Genomic DNA, 6,000 nt, shown 5'->3' with positions numbered 1-6,000 from the left:
CACCTGAGCTGGACTCTCCAGCTGCGACAACACAGAGCATTCGAAACACGGGTGAAAACCCACAGTGGCCTCCTGCCATCTGTGTGGTGGCAAAGTGGCAACAGCAGCAAAACCAGACCTTCCCAGCTTCGGATTCTCATCCGAATCGTTCTCCAGCTGATGCTTGGAACAGTTTCCCCAAGTACTGAACCCACGTGCGTGTAACCAGAGCCAAATATTCTAACCAAAATAAACCAACGTAATATTCATATAAATATTTTGAAGAAAAATGAAAAGGAGAGGAAACCAGCCTATGCATATTTCTAACTAGTGCTTTTCCTTAAAAGAAAGCAAAAGAAATAGACTTATACATGGTGCTGAGCCACGTGTACTTTTATTGTAGCTTTTCCTTTGTGCCTTGCCTTGCTAATGTCCCCAACATTTCAGAGCATATGGTAATTGGGCAGGATGTGTCCCCAGGCAGTGCACCAGCCTTGCCAGGCCACAGCCATTGCAGTAAACACTGGTGTGGAGGCTCCCCTAAGGTAGAGGGAGTTACCTGAGGACACATCACAGGAGGCAGCCAGGAGAAGTAAACAATTCCCAATATAACCAATTGATTGTACAAACGTAAACGTAAACATGAAATTACATTTTTCTCAAACCACTGGCCCCAAATGCATATGCCAAATCTCTCTCCTGACCAGGTAGAAGACCCCTTAATAAGACCCTGGGCATATTCCATAACTTCTGGGTCACTTCTGTTATTCACTTTCACTTCTTAGAAACCCGTCAAGTTTCAATTTCCAGTTTCTTCTCCTATTCAGAGCTCTCTCCCTGATCACAGGCCTGTCTTGCGTCTAAGGAGCCTCAACTGGGAGGGGCCGTAGCCTGTGCTTACTTCTCTTCTCAAAACAGCATCCAGGGACTTCCCTGGTGGCACAGTGGTTAAGAATCCGCCTGCTAGTGCAGGGGACATGGGTTCAAGCCCTGGTCCGGGAAGATCCCACATGCCGTGGAGCAGCTAAGCCCGTGCGCCACAACTGCTGAAGCCCGCACGCCTAGAGCCCATGCTCCGCAACAAGAGAAGCCACCACGATGAGAAGCCCGCGCACCGCAGCGAAGAGTAGCCCCCGCTCGCCGCAACTAGAGAAAGCCTGCGTGCAGCAACAAAGACCCAACGCAGCCAAAAATAAATAATTTAATTAATTAAAAACAAACAAGAAAAAAACAACATCCAGAATTCCAGGGGAATCAATGTTTGGTTTCAGGGTTTCTCTTTTCCTTCCGTCTTCAAGGCAAAAACTCCCTTCTCCTCTGCTCTTAGGGGCTGGGAGGGGAGGGGAGGAGGATGGGCAGATTCTCTCTACCACACTGCCTTTGTGTGGGCTGTCACCACTTCTCTGGCTAAGATGAGCTGGCCATCCATGCATTGTCATCCCAGGCTTCCAAACGCTGGGCTCTTACCGGTGACAGCATTATGAGGACACTGCCAAGCCAGCCTAGAGCTCTGGTCCTGCTGTGACTCAATGCCCTCCATGCCCCTACTACCTGACCCCATAGGACATCCCATAGAGGCTCGCTGGTGAGCTTCCTATTCTCAGTGTGGACCCCTCTGCGGGGGTCAGGGGCGGGGGTTCAGCCACTCAGCTCATGTCTGGTGTTTGAGCTGGGAAAACTCACATATTGAAACAAAGTCAGTGCTCAGTTCAGATACTCTCAAATCTTTTCTACTGTTTTTGTGGGATATGCCACCTCTTCCAAATTTCTGAGTGCCACTGGTTTCAAGAGCTAGCACCCTTGACTTTTCTTTGAAGGACGGCCCTCAAGCTACTGGAGCCGACGCAAGGGCCAAGGAGTTTATTCCCCTTGGGAGGTTGTTAACCAATAAACTGTCTAGCAAAGGAATATGAATGTCCAGCCTTCTTAACTCAGTTTGGGACAATTTAGAGTCTTAACTGAAACTCCAGAGCTTCCCTGCAGAATGAGGCCAAGGCCAGCTCGCTGTGGGACTTCTGGACCCGTGAGTGGCTTTCTTCTCTCCCCTGTTCTGCTCTAGAACCCTAGTTCCCTTAGTGGTTTCCCCTGGAGCCACTTCCTTAATAAATCTCTGGCCCAGAACTCCTCACTCAGAGCCTGCTCTTTGGGAACTGACATGGCCTTGGGTAAGAATGGAGCTCGGCCACCCTGTTGCCCTTGTGATAATTTTATGAGTCAACTGGACCGGCTCACTGGATGCCCAGATTTCTGATTAGACATGACTTGTGTGTGTGTCTGTGAAGGTGTTTCTGGAAGAGAGTAGCGTTTGAATTGGAGGACTGGGTAAAGCAGAAGGCTGTCCCCAGAGTGAGTGGGAATCCTCTAGTCCCCTGAGAGCCTGAATAGAACAAACAGGTGGCAGAATAGAGAGTTCGCCCTCTCTCCTCCTGAGTGCTTGAGCTGGGACCATCTTCTCCTGCCCCCAGGCTCCTAGTTCTCAGGCCTCCAGACACTGGGTAGAACCCACGCCATCCGTTTTCCAGCTCCCAGGCCTTTGAACTACAGCACTGGCTCCTCTGGACCTCCGGCTTGCAGACAGGAGATGGTGGGACTTCTCAGCGTCCACAGTGAGGTGAGCCAGTACCTGATAATACATCTCATTCTGTACATCTGTATCTACAGTATATCTGTGTCTGGACCTTATATATCTCCTATTGGTTCTGTTTCTCTGGAGACCCCGAGTTAAAGCTCCTCCCCTCTTTACCATGCCATCTCTTTCCAGTTTTCTTTTTGATTCGTTTCTAAGGCCTGAGTAGCAGTTAAAGTTCCTTCCCTCCCTCCCTCTCCTCTTCCCTTCCTTTCTCCCTTCATTCTTTCTTTGTCTTTCTTTTCCCTTCATCTTCTAACTCTCATCTAGAATAAGCCCTGTGATACCAGATTTCTAGTCCTTTCTCTCACATCACTCTTGGAATCTGGGGGGAAGCTAAACTGTTTTGGATTCTTTAATGGACTAATTCTCTTAATAATAATTCTCCCCCTTTCATTACTGTACTTAAAATGGTAATGCTATTAGTGCTGAGCGCAGGTTGTCGTTTTTTATGAAAAAGGAACAGGAACAGGGCAGAGAAGAGGGCTCTTGAAGGCCCCCTTGCTCTGGGTACCACTGTCGAGTCTTCCTTGAGGACCAGACTTCCAGCTTCCAAATCTACCCAAAATAAGGGTGCAAAGCCAGAATAAGTCCCTGGAGAAGCCCCATATGTTCTCCCCTGGCAAACAATCATCAGTTCCTCTGGTGCTTAGTAATAGCTGAAGCTCTGGAAAATACAGAAAAGGATTAGGGCTCACTACCAATAAAACTGTGAGGTGACTTCCATTTGGTGCTTAGAGTTTGAGTCAAGTGATGCCTTGCGAAGTTGAAACCAGAAGCCTGGACAACAGCTGTGTAATTAAAATGGCTACGTGGGCAGGTGTAGTCCCCCGTCTCTGATATACAGCACTCATGAATGGAAGTGCTCAGCATCCCAGTGGCTCTCCTCCCGAACTGACTCATCCATTACTGGGGTAATGATTTTCCGTCTGAGCAACAGCAAAGCCAAAGGCCTATTACACAGGCAACATAAAGTTAAAAAGACATTATGAATAAAACGTTGGCTCTGGCAGGCTTTTGCCAACTCTTCTCCAGAGAAGATTGCCTGATGCCGACACGTGTTTATTACACTTAATAATGTTTACATAAGTCTTCCTTGAGCTCATTAGAGCTGTCAGATCAGAAGTAAATGTGCTCCCCCCTCGGTTTATCTTTAAAGACTTCGCAGTCAATAAAGCAAGATGAATGGCATCCAGGGCACAGACAACAACGTACTCTCTCCGGCTTTGCAAAGACTGCTAAGTTAAACCCCTCGGTCCGGTTGGGCTCCTGGGTCTTAGACCTGCATCTGGTCAGTCCCTTCGTTCTTGAGCAAGAGAGCTGTGCTTCTCCAACGTTAAGGGGCTTGGAATCACCACAAGAGCTTGTTAAAATCTGCTACCTTCATTCCTGGTGATTCTGCATCAGTGGATCTGGGGTGGGGCTGAGAAACATGAATTTCTAGCAGGCTCTCAGGTGCTCTTCAAGTGCATTGGCCCTTACTCACCCTGTTCTAGGGGTCATTTGCCATCATCTCGTTTGTTGGGGTCAGGGGTGCCCTTTGACAATCCGGGGCATCCTGGTCTATGGCATGCAACAGCAGCAGCAGCAGCAGCAGCGGCGGCCACGCAGCGACGGCCGCAGCGACTGGGCAGCAGCGGGAGGAGCAGCAGCCGCGGGGGTTGCCGCGGCTCGCGGGCGAACCCTCCTGGGCTCGCGTGGGTCCGCGCGGGGGCTCGGCCAGCGTGGAGGGGCGGGGCCTGGGGGCGGGGCCTGGCGCACGGGGGCGGGGCGCGGCGCGCGGGGCTCGCACTGTCTGCTCTCCGCGGCGGCGGCAGGGGTAGAGGGCACGGCCAGCGGGCGGCGCGCCGCGGAGTCCCAGGCAGTCCGCCGAAAGGTAAAGCCAGGAGAGCGCGCTGGCGGGTCTTGCCCGGCAGCTGCATAAGCCCCGGAGCGTCCGGCCCCCAAACTAGGTTTGGGCGCCCAGGGCATTTGTCTAGCATCCAGGGACCGGCTGCTGAGCTGGGGGTTTGCATGTACGGCGCCGCCGGGGCCCGGGCGGGAGGTTTGGGGACTGCAGCTGGAGCCTCCGGCCATCCCGGGACATCCGGACTCGGAGACAACTTTGCGCAGCGGTCCTACTCTAAGTTCCCTTTATTGCTGTTGTCTTAGCGCCTCCCGTTCGACAGTCTTGCCGGACTCCAGCTTTGTTCTCACCAGGCCAAACCCGCGGTCCCCTAGGGCTTGAACCCGGGAATCGCTGGCAAGTTGCACCTGCCTGCCGGGTCCTCCCCGGCTCCCTTCTCGGCCCTGCGAGGTCCAGCACGGTCCTATGCGCACTAAGGCTGGGCACCTCGAGACCCGGCGCCCACGGGGCCAGCGGTTTTCGCAGTTTCCCTGTGGTCCGGGATCAAGGGCAGAGGCGTCAGACCTTCGGGATGCGCGTGATTTGAGGCTGGAGAGAGGGCAAGAAAAAGTTTGGAAGCTCGGCTAGTGCTGGGGAGCCGGCAGCGCCCGGCTGCCCATGGCACGAGTTGGGGAGAGTGCTACGGGCTTGTCGCCGGGCAGAGGGACTCTGGGTACCTAGACGCCAGGTGCAGAGAGGGAACCTCCAGGGCAGAGGCTCCAAGCGTGGACTGTCAGCAGAGATGGGATGCTTGTTGTGTGCGCTCATTGGCCAGAAAAGGCTGTGCGTTGTTGCAGAGAAGATGGGCGAGAGAGCGAGAGGGAGAGGGAGGGACTAGGGATACACACACACACACACACACACACACATATAATTGCGCTGTACCCAGCGTACACTTTTTCTTCCTCCAGATATTTTGGGAAACCTATGCACGGGATGCCTTCTTGTACCCGAACTCCCAGAGGTGGGGGTGGAGGTGGGGGAAGGGATAAGTTTTCCCCAGTGCTGGAGCTCGTTTTGAAAGCGAACGGGTGACAGGAGCCTTCTTGGGGTGTGTGTGTGTGTGTCTGTGTCTGTGTGTGTCTGTGTGTGTGTGTGCGCGCGCGCGCAGTGGCGAGGGATGCTGGGCCGCCCGCGGAACCTCCTCCCCTCCGGTCCCCCGTCCCTCTTCCCGCTTCCAGCTCGCGACAGCGGTGTGAGTTTTCCTGCCACTCCTCGCCTGAGGCTGGCAGGCGAGAGGCGAAGTGGTGGTCGCCAAGTGGAGCAGACAAAGGGTGCACTTGGACGACCCTCCGAGGGCGAGGCGGCTGGGGTGTGTGTGTGTGTATGTGTCTGGAGGGGCTCCCTTTCCTGCCAGCTAGGGAGAAAGCATTGGTAGCAGAGGGATGAGGTAGGAGTGGGAGAAAGGTGAGGTGGGGCGGAGGGGAAGAAACCCTGTGGGAGGAAGAAGAGAGCAGAGATTTAAAACCACCTTGCATGATTGGCTGTAAAATTATAAGTTAATTTTAAA

At 53.2% G+C, this 6,000-nt stretch overlaps 1 protein-coding gene across 1 annotated transcript in view; it reads left to right on the top strand.

The window, feature by feature from the left end:
- The first annotated feature begins 4,437 nt into the window (after positions 1 to 4,437).
- Positions 4,438 to 6,000, top strand: part of RARB (retinoic acid receptor beta) — a 794,130-nt gene continuing 792,567 nt past the window's right edge. The window contains exon 1 of the mRNA XM_036851911.1: positions 4,438 to 4,481. The gene's annotated coding sequence lies outside the window, so the exon portion shown is untranslated. The remainder of the gene's footprint in view (positions 4,482 to 6,000) is intronic.

Source organism: Balaenoptera musculus, chromosome 4 (assembly GCF_009873245.2).
Source record: "Balaenoptera musculus isolate JJ_BM4_2016_0621 chromosome 4, mBalMus1.pri.v3, whole genome shotgun sequence".
Classification (NCBI taxonomy): domain Eukaryota; kingdom Metazoa; phylum Chordata; class Mammalia; order Artiodactyla; family Balaenopteridae; genus Balaenoptera; species Balaenoptera musculus.
This window is presented reverse-complemented; position numbering and strand designations above follow the sequence as displayed.